The sequence below is a fragment of the Sciurus carolinensis genome, chromosome 5, assembly GCF_902686445.1.
Source record: "Sciurus carolinensis chromosome 5, mSciCar1.2, whole genome shotgun sequence".
In the NCBI taxonomy this organism is placed as follows: Eukaryota; Metazoa; Chordata; class Mammalia; order Rodentia; family Sciuridae; genus Sciurus; species Sciurus carolinensis.
The window spans coordinates 88,107,529-88,124,036 of NC_062217.1; positions in this window are offsets into that span (position 1 = coordinate 88,107,529).

Sequence of the window (16,508 nt, forward strand, 5' to 3'; positions counted from 1 at the left end):
TTTATTTAGGGACTCATGGTTTCAGAGGTCTCAATCCATAGACAGCTGACTCCAATCCTCAGGGCTCTAAGTGAGGCAGAACTTCATGGTGGAAGAGTGTGGTGGAAGGAAGCAGCTCACATGTTGATCAGTGAGTAGACAGAGAGACTCCACTCACCAGATACAAGATATATACCCCAAAGGGATTTCCCCAGTTACCCATTTCCTCGTTCCACATCCTACTGGCCTTCAGTTATCTTTCCATTACTTCCATCAGGGGATTAATTCACTGATTGGGTTAAGGCTTCCATAACCCAATCATTTCTCTTCTGAATATTCTTGCATTGTCTCACCCATGAACTTTTAAGGGACACATACTATCTAAATGACAACAGAGTTGATAGTTCTAGACCCCTGTATGGGAATAATGAAAATATATGGAAACCTAATTCAATTTAGTAAATGATCTCTTCCCCTCTCTCTTTTTCTCTTACTGTTTTTCCTTCTTATTTTTTTCCTTTCTTTTCCCCTTGCTCTCTTTCTTTCTTCCCTTCCTACAGATAGCAGAGTTTGTATCTTAAGATCGCCCACTTTAATTAAAGAGGAAATATTTAAAAACTCAGTACTTGGAAAGAAGTTTTTGAGGAGGATAGTTATGAAAATAATGAAAAGGACAGATATATGAATTGAAAGCAGATAATGAGATATGGAGAATGGAGGGTAAATTTCATTGATAAAATTATTCTAAAGGTCAGGAAATGTAGTTTAAGCAAAAGCAAGAAGATAAAAATAATTCAGATATTACCATGCATTATCCTCTAGTAAATAAATATTGCTACTAGATCATATGGTAATTTTTTAAAAATTCTAATGTCATTCAGAACAAGAGAGGTAAAGAGCAATTGCAAAGATGTAAATTTGAAAAGAATATTAGCAATAAAGAACACTTGTGAATTCTAAATTCAAAAAATATAAAAACATTCTAAATATTTTTAGATGTCTTCAAATACGTGGAAAGGCTATTAGAAATATAGACAGTCAGGATACACACATGAAATAAATACCATATGGCATTCATTCATGCACATTATCTTTAAGCACATTGATCCACACTATGATTCTGTAATCATTTCCACCTAGTCAGTTCCTATTCTGAACTTCTTCTGAGTTAAGATAGATTCAAACTTCTCAAATAGGTGTAAAATAAAAGTGTTTTTGTAATTTCCACCTAGTAAGTTGATTGGTCAGGGATTGTGGTCTTGATGTCAACTAGAATAAAAGTATAAAGGAAGACTGGTATAAAACAGATAAAGGTGGATCAAAAAGTTAAAAGAATTATAAGTAGGAAAAGATCACATCTAATACAGAAAGCTTTTAGTCTAGACTAAGATATAAAATGATAATATGATATAATTGATTTTATAACATAGACTAAGTGGATTGCTATTTTAATTATGCATCACACAACTTTTCAAATATTAATTAGTTTAAAAGTAAAATTCATAAGATGATACCATTTCATCCCCTAAGATGAAATTTATTTTACTTTAAAATCATTGTTTTATTTATTTATTTTTGAAATAAATTTTTCCAAAAGAGACAAGATTTGTCAATTGACCTGTGTGGTGGACACTTTTAAAGTGATAGGGTAATCACATTTTATTTATTTATTTTACTTACTTGAGTACACCCAAAATTATAATGTTAGTACTTTGTAAATAGCCATACAATATCCGTTTCAGTTTCCTGTGCCCCTGCTGTAATTCCCAAGCTTCACACATGTTCTCTTATAGAGCTATTCAACATCTGTGTCATAATGGTATGTATGTTCTATTGTGTTCAACTTCATAGAAAATTTTTTAAAAATAGAGCACATTTTTATTTATGGATACTGTTGAAAGGGAGTACAATTTCACCCCTAAGTAAGTATTTTGTATTTAATATTCAGTCAATTTGCAATACCTGCCAGCCACCTAACAATGTATATTTACATTGTTTTAGACAACTAAAATTATTCTTTGAATTTAGTTGTTGAAACCATATTAAGCATCCTGGATGGGGAGATGAAATATTTAAATAGGTAAATTTAGTTCTCATATAACTCAGTTTAATTGTCATATGAAACTTAATTTCATTGTTAAAAGGGACATTCATAATCTTCTGTGTGTGGTTATATGTTTGGTCTCCATCTAAAGTGAGTTTAGTAAATTCCCTTTTTTAGGATTATGTATATATTTTCTACAAGTGACATTATCAGCTTTATCTCTGGAGGGGGAAACCCTTATCCTGTATATACTTTCAAATTATTAAATGTGGAACACTGCAAGGACTGCACATTTGTTCTACAATGCTGCTGGATACAAAATATTTTTGAAAATGTTTTTTCACATTGCCATGACAGACATTTTATGAGCCACATAAGATCATTGCCCTCCATGCTTTAAGTTCATGATTGATTTTTTTGCCTTTTAAATTTTTTAACCCTAAATGGTCTTTCTTATTTGTTAATTCATTTCAGTTCACCAGATTTGCCTTTGCATAATTCTTAACCACTGAGAGAAGTGAAGTTTACCTTAGGAAAAAAAAAATATGTTACTATTTCATGTATTCAAAGGAATAGGTTCTGAAGGCATGTTTTAGTTCTGTCATGGAAATGTCACCAGGTCTTGAAAATGAAGTGACTTAGAAATGAATGAGGCTATCAAGATAGGGAGAAGTCTCTGGAGAGCAGGTGTGGCTGCATGGTAAAAAGTCACAGGCTGTGTGTCTTATTTGAGAGGTTTCCCTGTTAAGAAGTCAGCTTCACCACACATGATTTTCTTTACTACAAAAAATGGCAGACATACTACACTGACTTAGTATATCTTGGTACTGAACTTATGACTTGTGGTCAAGAACTTGAACTCAGAAGAAGTAATTGAAGAGGATAGTTATGAAAATAATGAAAAGGACAGATATAGGAATTGTAAGAAATTCCTGACTTTGAACAGGTTTTAGACAATGGAGATAAACTGTTGAGAGTATTAGCTGAGATTATCTAAGTAAAACTATTTCTTGTGGTGTCTGGAACACTGTATGTACCAAGTAATTTAGTCCTCCCACTTTCTCATTCCTCTTGGTATATGTATGTATATGTGTGTGTGTGCATGTGTGTATTGTATCTCTGTGTGTATAGCACTGTTTATATATATCAAGCTGTACGTATATTGGTAATAGTAAACAGGCTACAAGTGTAGTGCGTATTGATATTAATTACCATTGTTTTCTTACAGAAAAAATTGGAGTGAATTTTTTTCCTAATAGAAAATTAAAAAAAGCAGCAATCCATATATAAAATAAATGAAGATATTACAGGATTTGAGGCCATACGAGTTCCCTGTCAATTCGAAGATTTACTAAGTGGTTAGATAATAAACAAACTGAAGCAATCCTAATTACTCAAAACACAAACTAACTGTGGATCAAGTAAGTCATAAGTACTAATGTTCATGTTTTTAAACTCTTTCTTCATGTAGTTTAGGAAAGGAAACATGAAATATCTTTGATGCCCAAAGAAAAACTGATATAATTGATGTAGAAATATTTAGTTACACTATATGCACACACTATCTGAGATTTTAGATAGGCATAGTTATGGGAGTACTTTTTATTTAAGGCTATCAAAATTTTTCCTAACGGAAAAAGTATCATCAGTTATATTTTCCCATTGATATAAAATGTCAGCTCCTGTTCATCAGATTTTCTTTAAAACTATGCTTGTACTACTTTATTAGTAATTATCTATGTAAGAAACCATGTTATCTTATTGGACATATTGAAATTAAAATCCCCTTCCCAACATTTACACAGGAGACTTGTGTCAATGTCCTTATTTGTATATTGCAGGCAATCATAAAGGCTCATAACAATGCAATAATCAAATGAATGATTTTGCACAGTACCTATGCATACCACACGTTTAACAAATGTTTCCATTTATTAATATTTTATTGTGCCATCAACATTTCTTCTTGTATTCATTTATTTTGCTTTTCCAGACTATGTTGTGTGGATGTTCCATTTTCCTGTTAATATTTTCATTATACTTTTTCATCACAATTTTAGTTCTGTTAGAAATATTCCCTTTTCTTATTACTACATAGTCAGTCATCAACTATTGCCAATTTAATATCATGCAATGCCTCTTACATCTGTCTTTTCATTGCATTAGCAATTCATTAATTCAATGTGTATGAGCATAATATTTTTTACTAGTCTCCATAATATTTTTCCTTGTCACATCTTCCTGTAAATTCTTTTCCAAAATGACTTTCATCATTATATTGCAAACTTATTGCAAAAAAGATAATAATTTATTTTTGTCTGTATATAAAGACAAACAAAATTTCCAAAATCTGGTTTTTAAATATTCTTCTTCAGATTCATTATCTTTCCTTAACCTCTGACTTAAAATGGACTTTTTATTTTTCATTTTTTAAAAAAACACCTTTATAATTGCTTGCTCTATTTCTGCAAGGTACATCATTGGGATTTTAATTGGAATTGCATTAAATCTGTATAGCACTTTAGGTAGTATGGCCATTTTGACAATATTAATTCTGCCTATCCAGGAACATGGGAGATCTTTCCATTTTTTAAGGTTTTCTTTAATTTCTTTCTTTAGTGTTCTGTAGTTCTCATTGTAGAGGTCTTTCACCTCTTTTGTGAGATTGATTCCCAAGTATTTTATTTTTTTCAATGCTATTGTGAATGGGGTAGTTTTCCTAATTTCTCTTTTTTAAAAAGCACCTTTATAAGACAGTGTTTACCTACAAGAAAAGACATTGTCTTAATATTCCGTATGACCTACCAAAATCTTACCCACTACCACCATCACTGAAAGGTATCTCTAAACCAATAACCATCTTATGTTCTTCCTATGTTGAACTTTGTCTTTATAATTCATTTTACAGTTAATCATGTATTGATTTAATTTTTTCTGTAATATATAATTAACATATTCCATGTATTTTACTCCATTTTAAGATCACCTTCAAACTTTTTTTCATTTTATAGCATTTTTGTCTTTCCCAACACCTCTAATACATAATTTTTAAAAACACAACCACTATTTTTAAGGAAATTAATAATACATATCAAAACTTAATTCTTGGTTCTTTGCCAAGACAATGTAATGGGGAGTGAATTCTTTATTTTAGATCAAAAAACAAAACAAGAAAAGAAACCACCAAAAAAATGTATTAAGCAGTTTTCAAGCCTGAATTTCAAGCAATAAAGAACAGTGATCTTTAAGACAAGGGAAATGAAAAGGACAAGCCCTGTGGTGTAACATTTGAAAACCTTAAGTGTTTGCAGGCTGTTACATGGGGAAAAGAAACCCAAGTAGGACTCAAAAAATTCTCTGATTTCAGGAGGCAAAGTTAAGGGTCCAGGGATAGCCAGGTGACGAGGATTCTTGGACTAGAACACCAGAGAGGACAGACTGGCACAGAAAAAGATAAAGGGCATATGGCAAAGATCTTCTTTTAGTTCCCAGAAGAGTACCATTCAATCCAATTGAGAGAAAACCTCCTGTGGCCACAAGGAAAAAAAGCTACTCAAAAGTTTAAGAAGTATTAGGTTTAGTGCTTTCACAAGGGAGGAAAAACACTTGTTCCCACCAGCCAAGTTGGAAGACCACAAGATTTACAGAGTATGAGTTTTACAGAAGTGCCTTGCCTAAATACTGAGAAATAATCAGACCTCGATTAAGTACTGTTCTGACTCCATTTGGCAAATATAAAAAGCAAAACTCACAAGGATCAGACTGTTTCCCAATAACTGGGGTCTCCACCCAAATCTCCAAGATTATTTACACACACAAAAATTTTTCAACATCCAATAAGTAAAATTCACAGTGTTTGCCAGGCACAGTGGTGCAGTCTTGTAATCCCAGCAGCTAGGGAGGCTGAGGTGGGAGGATGAAGCATTCAAAGCCAGCCTCAACAATGGCAGGACACTGAGCAACACAGTGAGATCCTGTCTCTAAGCAAAGTACAAAATAGGGCTGGAGACATGACTCTGTGGTTAGTGCTCTGAGTTCAATCCCCAATACACCCTGGAAAGAAACACACAATGCTTATCATTCAATAAAAATCATTACATGGAATTTGGGAAGAGACAACTCATTCAGGAGAAAAAAGCCAATCAAAATCACTCAGAATCAGCATAGGTGTGATACATGGTAGAATGAATATCAGAACAATTAATGTGCTCCGTATGATTAAAGAGTTAAATACAAATAGAGAAGATACCAAAGAGACCCAAATAAAATTTTTAGAGATAAAAATGGTGATGCTGGATTTGAAGAATACACTGAATTGAATTTGTGACAGTTTAGATGTTAAAATGGAAATATTTCAAAAATTTGAAGGTATAACAATAGAAACTACCTGAAATGAAGTACAAAGGAAAAAGCAATTTAAAAATGTAAAGAGAACCCATGATTGCAAGTATTGTGAGTTCACAAATATAATATGTTTGATTATAGTTTCCAACTGGAGGGAAGGAAATATATGAACAAATATTTTTTACAAAAGTGCAAAGATTATTTAGTGGAGAAAGGAAAATGAACTCAACAAATCACTCTTAAACAATGAGGCATTTGCAAAAGATGAGTTACATGCATACTTCGCAACATATGACAAAATTAATCTAAACCATATAGTTATTGCTAAAACCTAAAATATTAGAAAAATATTATTGTCTTCTTAGGAGAGAATTTGTAGATCTATGGCCCACAGTACCAATCTGAAACTCCAATTGTGTGTTTGTGGTTATGAAAGAAAAATATTTCTGTAAAATTTTAAAGGAGTGAAGAAATTTAAAAATATCTTTATAACATGGAAATTATGTGAAATTTGAATTTTAGTAAATAATTCATGTGTGTGTGTGTGTGTGTGTGTGTGTGTATATACACACAAATATACAAATATATATATATATATATATATATATATATATATATATTTGTGGTGCTGAGGATTTGAACCCAGGGTCTTGTGCTTGCGAGGCAAGCACTCTACCAGCTGAACTATATTCCCAGTCCCATATTTTTTATGAATGTTTTCATACAAATGTAGAGATTATTAGTTCAGAGAGGTTGTATAGAGCTCAAAGGCTAAAGTATTTACTATCTGGACTTAAAAATAAAGTTTGTAAAATCATTGGCTAGGCAGGGCATGACAGGAAAAGCAAAATAAACTTTAATTGAGAAATTGAACTCATAAAGTTTGAAATTCTCATCTTTAAAAGATGCTTTAAAGAGAATGAATAGCAATCAATAGACTGAAAAATATATATGTAAATTAATACCCAGTAAAGAACTAGTATAGAGAATTAATAAAGAATTTTCAAAATTGCCTCATTTGAATGTCATAATTTTATTCTTCTTTATGACTGAATAATATTCCATTGTGTATATATACTACAGTTTCTTTATCCATTCAGTTGTTGAAGGGCACCTAGGTTGGTTCCACAATCTAGTTATTGTGAATTGAACTGCTGTAAACATTGATATGGTTGCATTACTGTAGTTTGCTGATTTACTCTTTGGGTATAAACTGAGGAGTGGGATAATTGGGTCAAAATGTGGGTCCCAAACTACATGTATGATTACACAAATGGTGTGAATGTACATTGTGTACCACAATAGAAATGAAAAGTTGTACAAAGTTCATTTGTGTACAATGAATCCAAATGCAGTTTATAAATTAAAAAAAAATAGTTTTTCCCAAAACAAATAACAAACATTTCAACATCAACATAAAAAAAAAAAATACAAACGGAAAATAAGCACAAGAAAGACTCTTAACATCTTTAGTTTTATGGAAATTCAAATTTAAATCACAATGAGCTACCATTTCACACGTATTAGAATGGCAAGCATTAAAAAGACTAACTATATTAAGCAATGGGGAGGACATAAAGAAACCAGAATTTTCACCCTTGTCTGTGTGTGTGTGTGTGCATGTGTGTGTGTGTGTGTGTGTGTGAGAGTGCATGTGATTGTGTGTGTAAGAGGAAGAGAGAAAAACTGAAATGAATTAAATGAAATATTGGGGACTTTCAGAGAGTATATAGGGATTTCTAGGAGGAATTAGTATCTGCCTACCAATTTTCTTGGAATAGTAGAAGTAATTAATTTTACTAGTCTCAGAAAGCTCAAAATCTCATGGGGCACAAGAGCATAAAGATCCATAATCTTTGTGTTAATCGGATTGACAGAAGGCTTGTGTCATGTCTGTTCTGCAGACATTGATGCCACCATACATCCAGAGTTAGTTCTATTTAAAAAGTATATCAAAATCATAGACTTTCACAAGTTGGTTGAGGAGAAGCATACCAATATTGTCATTTAACTTGTCGTGCTTGGCACACGTCCCATAAACCTGACTAAATTTCAGCCTCACTGGAGGAAAATTCTGATCTTTTAAGTGACAAAAGTCATAAAATGGAGTACATGGTCCTTCCATGTACTCTCATGCTGCATCACACTTCAAGGTCCTCAGTTAGTAACAGTAATAATGCTTCAGTTTTAAGTGCCCAAAATTGACCATAAGCTATGCTTTATCACCCTCTCTTATTGCTTTTATTACTCAAGAACTCTGAAAATAACTTTCATTATTTTGGAAGGCTGATCTATCCAGCATTAATTCTTAAAACATACGTATCTTCTCTATCATGTATTTACTTATCCCTCTCTCTCTTTGCACAACTCAAAATTTGCAGAGTATTCCTAAATAAAAATAAACAGATTTATTATACTGTATAACTGAGTATAGTAGAATTAACTTCCTCTATCATACCAAATAAGAATGAAAATATGTGCAGTAGAATTTTCAAGTTTATAATTATTCTATAGATCATACCCAGAAAATCCTAAAATCAAAGTAAATGAAAAGTTGAAAGGACACAGAAGGAGTAATATAGACAAATCCCATAATGTTTAAATGGCAGTATTAGGGGATAAAGAGTTTTGGTGATTTACTCAAGGTATGTGTTTTACCTGTAAATAAATAATTCAGAAGGCCTACATGCTTTAGCTGAGCTTGCACTTGAATCCCTGTCTTCACTTCTTCATTAATTAAAAAGTTCTAGTGATGAGTCATGCCTTATGCTAAGTACAAGCATTACATAGAGAAAAGGGAAGACATCTAGTCAATCAGGAGACTGGAAGCTGACAGAGATGAGAACTAGTCACATATCACTCAACTCAATTGACTCTGGGTATTCACATTTCTTTGTTCAAATAAATATGTCATTAAAATACATAATAAACAAAATATTTAAGATACCATATCTAACAATAAAGGGTTGTGGGTTAAGCTTAACTTATTTTAATCACAAAATTCATTCAATGAATCTAAAAAGGAAGATAAGTGCCTAATAAATTCCCTCATTAGGAATTTAATTTTGTGAAGTTTATAATCCAATACATATATGCACCATAACAATGAGAAAAATTCATCTTATGGTACCAAAACTTTTAAAATAAGGACAACAATTGATAAGTAATTGTAGTTATTATTTACAGATAGGCTTTTATCCTCACTTGCAATAAGAAACAGTTTTGCTGTTATCAAACTATTAATTATAAAGTGTTTAAGTTATGATGAAAAGAAAATTCAGGAAGTCTAACAAGAAAGATTCTTTGCTCAGAGAGAGCATTGCATTTGAAAAAAATGAACGTGCAAGTACTCTAGCCCAAATATACAACCTGGACAATGTATGTGAGAAATTGTTTTTCATCATGGTAACTATTAGACATTAATATTAAACACACATGTTTTCTTTAAATTTTATTCTTTGTAATCTTTGGTAGTCATATTGTGTTAGAAAGCAGGTGCACTGTAGGACATTTTCTACTTTTATTTCAAAAATATAAATTCTGGCATGTTCTGCTGTCAAGTGGGCATTGCTGTGTAACTGGAATAGTAATCTAAGTTATATTCCCATATTCAGATGTACTTCTGGCTGTCATTAAAAAATGGAAGATGCACAATTTGGTGCTCTTTTACTTCCACTTCTATGGAAAACTCTAGGTCAATACACACCCAGGAAGAATGGTGACTGTGGAAAAAGGAATGTTTGAGGTAGGATTCAAGATCCCTTTGTGTCTATAGTTACCTACGTATCTTTGAGACATTTCCTCATTTCCCACTCCTGTAGGTATGGAATTCCATATTAAATTATTTTTCTATATCTAAAACATGTAATGCTAACTTAAGTATACTTTCTTACTTTTTAAAAAAATTTTCTTTGTCTTTGGTTATTTTGGAGGGGAGTTTAGTAAACTTGCTTGCCTATACAATATTACTCCCATAATAGCATGGTTATTCCAGACTGTAGTAGTTTTCTCCTTCTGAGCTGACCCCATGCCATATCTTAACTGGGTCAGCCTGTGAACTCCTCCAAACCTTGTAGACATCACACTTTTATTAGATTCATCCTTAATATTTCTTCCTATTGGGAGTTATCTACATCATAATTAAAGGACAGCAACTCGGGTGTTGAGTGGATACCAACTTTGGTCAGATTGATTTATAATTCTCTAAAGTATTCAGCATCTTGATGCCTCTGTTGACCTATCTGTAAAATGAGGATAATAATAGTGCTTATCAAAACTGCTTTTGGCAATCAATAAATATTAGCTATCATTTTTCTGTTCACAACTCATCTGCAACTGTAAATGTTTTCTTCCTGTTAAAACCAAGCATAGATTGACAAACTAAATTGTTAACAAGGGTTTTTAGGTTACCAATGAATCAGCTTCTGTGAATGATGCAGACCATGTTCCTGCTCTCTTAAGGCTTACCTTCCAGTGGAAGCAAAAATAAACTACCAAGGAAATTAACATATATGAGATTTCAGTGAGGACTTCCTTGATAATCTCTCTTAAATCTCACACTTTTAGTTCTCTTGTCAAACACATCCAGGGGCTAGGTGCTATGACAGGCAGTCATGTTCTAGAAATAACTCAAAGCAGACCCTGAAAGATTAGGGACTTCAAATCATACACTTCATAACTGAGAGTCCTGTGATTTGAAATCAGGTTGTCTACTCTAAAATCGATGTTCTCAAACAGTGATGCTCAGACCGTAGTACATCAAAGGCACTTGTTAAAACACATAGAGCTGGGCCCTGTATTTTAGGTTTCTAATACAGTCAGTCTAGGGTGGAAGCCAAGGATTTGTGATTTTAATATGATCCTTGGTAAGGCCAGTGCTGCTGGTTTGGGATTCATACAGAGTAATGCCCAAATCTCTACTCGGTCCTTTTTCTTGAGTTTGGGTGCATCATTTGAACTCTGTGCCTCAATCGTTCTTTGTAAAATGGACAAAATAGGTTTTTATTATAGGATTGTTTTGAGGATTAAATAATGTTTCCCATGTAGCTTTTAAAATTGGATCTAGCACATGATAAACATTAAATACTTAAGAGATCTTATTATGGGTGAGTAGACTTTCAAAAGTACCATTTTAGGGGCCTGGGGATATAGCTCAGTTGGTAGAGTGCCTGCCTTGCAAGCTCAAGGCCCTGGGTTCAATCCTCAACACTGCCCCCCCCCCAAAAAAAAAGTACTATTTTAATTAGGTTATGATGTTTAAAAGATTAGAAAAGTAGAAATAGTCATACCATAAAACCATATTAATTTTTCAAGTCTAACTAATGCTCTTGGACTTATAACTTTGTATTGAAAATACAACCTTACTTTGACTTTAGTTTGTTCATTTTTCTAACTTGTAAATAAGAAAAATTATATCACTTACCACAACACAGGAATGTTGAAAAATTAACTTATAAAAATTTTACAACACTTTGTGAAAATAATGGAGTATATAAAAGCTAATAATAAGTTTCACCATCCTCAAAGAACATTGTAAAATTCCAATACTTCATCTGATTTATTGCTGTAGCTAAAGTGCTAAAGGTATACAGAAGAATTTTTTTTCTGAAAAATAAGCAGTTATATTTTCTCTTTTAATGTGTCATCCATACAACATATAATGATCTAATTTTCTACAATACTGAAAATATATTCAGTGTCTTCACTTTTAAACACATTGATGACAGAATGAAAATTTTAGTGGTTCAAAATAATAATAATAAGAAGAACAATATTAATAATAAAAACCATGAAAAATCAGCTAGACCACACAGGTGAAAAAATTTAATAAAGAAAAAATCAAATTTGAATGGATTAGAAAAATGAAGTATCTCTTTAAATTTTTGTGAATGCAGTGAACTTTTTGAAGATGAGTAATCCTTTATTATTATTTCTTTCTAAGCAATGAAGATTAGCCACATGAACAGACATGGTTTTCAGCAATGACATTAGGAAACATGTGTTTCCAGAAAGAAGAAAGTCGATCTATTAGAAGCAGTTTGAAGCTGGTGTGGCTTATTAGACTAGATGTCAAAAGTTGTGAACTTTAATACTCTCAAAAACTACCCTGTGCTACTAACTTGTGTGGGCTGGGAGAAGTGAATTGTTTCTTTTGGCATTTAAATTCATTCTTAGGAAAAATGGATAAAGTTACATTAACCTACCACAAATACTTAACTTTATAATTTTTCTTAACCTGCATCAGCACTCACATCCTAGCCATTAGCAACTGTACAATATCTTTTCCATTAGTGTGATCATTTGGAAACTTTCCTGAAAGTTAACTTAAATGAGATCAGTAACAAAGAAAGCTTCAAATCAGTTATAATTACTAACAAAACATACTCATGGGTTAATGGAAGATACTCTTTCAAAACAAAATGTTATCACATCAGTTTATCTGGTATTCTTTTCCCAAACTTGAACTTAGGATCATCTCAAAAACTGATAAATTCTAGTATAAAATTTTAAATCTTCCCTTTTATTTACATTGAAGCATATTTAATAGTTTTATTTCTGAAAAATATTTTACAGATATAATTCATTATTTCTGCCATTTCTTTTAATATTTTCTTTGGTGTTTATATGCTATGCTCTCTCTCTCTCTCTCTCTCTCTCTCTCTCTCTCTTTTAATTCTTTTTTATAATTTATTTATTTTGATTCATTGTAAACAAATGGGGTACCACTTGTTTCTCTGGTTGTACATGAAGTAGAGTCATATCATGTACATAGGGTAATGATGTTTGCCACATTCTGCTATTTACCCTTCCCCCCATCCCTCCCACCCCTCTGTTTCCTCTATACAATTCATCCTTCCTCCATTCTTGCCTCCCTCCCATTCCCCATTATGTATCATCATCTGCTTATCTGAGAGATCATTCGACCTTTGGTTTTTTAGGATTGGCTTATCTCACTTAGCATGATATTCACCAACTTCATCAATTTGCCTGCACATGCCATAATTTTATTATTCTTCATGGCTGAGTAATATCCCATTGTGTATATATACCACAGTTTCTTTATCCATTCATCAATTGAAGGGCATCTAGGTGGGTTCCACAACTACCTATTGTGAATTGAGTAGCTATGAACATTGTTGTGGCTGCATCACTGTAGTATGCTGATTTTAAGTCCTTTGGGCATAGGCCAAAGAGTGGGATAGCTGGGTCAAGTGGTGGTTCCATTCCAAGTTTTCTAAGGAATATCCACACTACTTTCCAGAGTGGCTGCACTAATTTGCAACCCCACCAGCAATGAATGAGTGTACCTTTTTCCCTACATCCTCCCCAACACCTATTGTTGCTTGTATTCTTGATAATAGACATTGTAATTGGGGTAAGATAAAATCTTAGGGTAGTTTTGATTTGCATTTCTTTTATTACTAGAGATGCTGAACATTTTTTCATATATCTGTTGATTGCTTGTAGATCTTCTTCTATGAAGCATCTGCTCATTTCCTTAGCCCATTTGTTGATTGGATTATTGGTATTCTTGGTGGTGTAAAGTTTTTTGAGTTCTTTATAGATTCTGGAGATTAGTGTTCTATCTGAAGTATGTGTGACAAAGATTTTCTCCCAATCTCTAGGCTCTCTATTCACATGGCTGATAGTTTCCTTTGCTGCGAAAAAGCTTTTTAGTTTGAATCTTTTCCCAAATATTGATTCCTGCTTTCAATTCTTGTGCTCTGGGAGTCATGTTAAAGAAGTCTGGTTCTAAGTCAACATGATGAAGATTTGGACCTACTTTTTCTTCTATAAGGTTCAGGGTCTCTGGTCTGATTCCAAGGTGCTTGATCCATTTTGAGTTGAGTTTTGTGCAGGGTGAGAGATAGGGGTTTAGTTTCATTCTGCTGCATATGGATTTCCAGTTTTCCCAGCATCATTTGTTGAACATTGTATGTTTTTGACACCTTTGTCTAGTATGAGAAAATTGTATTTATTTTGATTTTTCACTGTCAGGTGAGACCTCCATGCTGTGGAGACTTTAAGTCTTTGCTTGGTCCCCGATTTATTCCCATTTTCTTATTTTTTCAGGTTTAAAAAATTCATTTATTTAATTTAAAAAGTAGGTAAAATCTCCAAGAGAAATAAACAAATGATTGACTTTGTATTATTTGGACATATCCAGGATAATTTTTATAATGTTATTTAGAAACATTAATTGACTAAAGACTAATATTTCCTTGCCCAGGTTTTAACATACTGGGTTAGGGTGTCCAAAAAATATAATGATATACTTTTAAAGGTGTCATGTGATTAACATATGGTCTTTGAAGTGAGGCCATACAAAGACTGAGGCAAAAATTAGAGTGATGTAGCTGGAGCCTAAGTATGCCAAGAATTGCCAGTACCCACATGAAGCTAGGAAGTGGCAAGGAAAGACTCTTCTCTAGAATTTTCAGAGGAAGCATGGCCCTGCCAGTACTTTGATTTCACATTTTAGCCTCCAAAACTGTGAGAGACTAATTTCTGTTGTAAGCCACTGGGTTTGTAGTCATGTGTAACTGCATCCCTAGTAAAATAATACTGCTTCTCTTCAGAGTAAATACTTCAAGATAATTTGCTGGGCATCAGAGTAGATAGTGACTACAGGAGTTTGTGAAGAGGCAGAATTGATTTTCTTAGTCTGGTAGCTAAACAGATGAAAATAGGAAACTTTATTCTGAGGTTATTTATAATAATGGGTACTTTATAGTGGAAAGCTGAAAATTTTACACATGTTGCATATTTATGTGTTATCAATTTGTGAGGACATTCAACAAGGTAAACAAATCAAATCTAACCAAATCAGTAGTTTATTAACAAGGCTATTGAAAATGTGCATTTATGTGTGTGTTTTTATTTGTGCTTAATGGTTAATGGTAGTACAGCTTTCCCTAGTACTATTTGAAATTAAAAACTGACTAAAAATTATTTTCAAAGAAAAATGTAAGTACAATACACCAGAGTTGTAAATGGGTCAATAGCTGATGCTTGTGGCTCATTTTTCTTTTAAATATTATCATCTGGGTATGTGAATTTATTCTATCAGTATGTAGAAATTAGTTTTATTTACAAAATTTTTTGAGCACCTATCAATTACAGGCCCCCTGCCAGGGACAAGGCTACAGAGGGAATCAAAGAGAAGTTTAAACTTGTCCTTCGTAAAGCACGCATGTCAATGGAGAGGAGACAATCCACATAATTTAGAAACACATAAAATAGTAAGTTCTACACAGAGTGTAGGAATGCAGAAGAACAAGAAAGTGTTCATATTCAATCAAGGATCAGGGAACAGCTCTCTTTGTAGACAGATGTCTTTTAACTGAATGTTGAAGTATTGAAAGGTGATGAACATACAACTAACAAGGCAGGAGGTTAGCATTCTGATGGGAAAAATGTGCTGGTGCAAAGAGTCTGAGCCACGAGTGAATTTCTAAGTGAATTCAGAGAAAAAAATACACAAAATTTAAAATACTAAAATCTAACTGTGCTAAAAACATAAAATGTTCGATCATCATTAGAATAGTTTCAATTTTCAAATAAGAATGTCCTTTAGTGTCCTGGTGACTGTGTCTGATAGCAAACAACACAAATGGCTTCCTTTACCATCTTATCATGGCATGGTAAGAAGAGCAAGCTTAGCCAGCATGCCAGTGTCCTTTGTTGGAATATAATACCACAGAAGGAAATGTGCAAAGAATGGATGACAGCAGGATACCTTAGCAGCTGTGATGTATTGGGCAATAGCAGGACAGCCTCAAAGATTTCAGGAGAAATATTGTGGATGCCCAAAGAATTTTACCTGGAAACAGTCGGGGACAACAGCCTTCCATGGATCACCCTGGTGTGGAACTCAGCACAGAGGGAGATTTCAATTGTGTACAAAATAAGAAGGCAAAGAAAGAGGTAGTATTATGTTCTGTCAATAGTGCCTGCAGCAGAGACCTGAAGAATACTATTTTTTTTTTCTTGTTGGAGTTTTAACTCAGTCTTATACAAAGAGCTTTTACACAGCAAAGGAATAAAACTAACAAAAAAAAAGGTATGGACTACAAAGATATTTGCAAATCACATATCTGACAAGCAACCAATATCCAAAATTTATACAAAAAAACTCTTA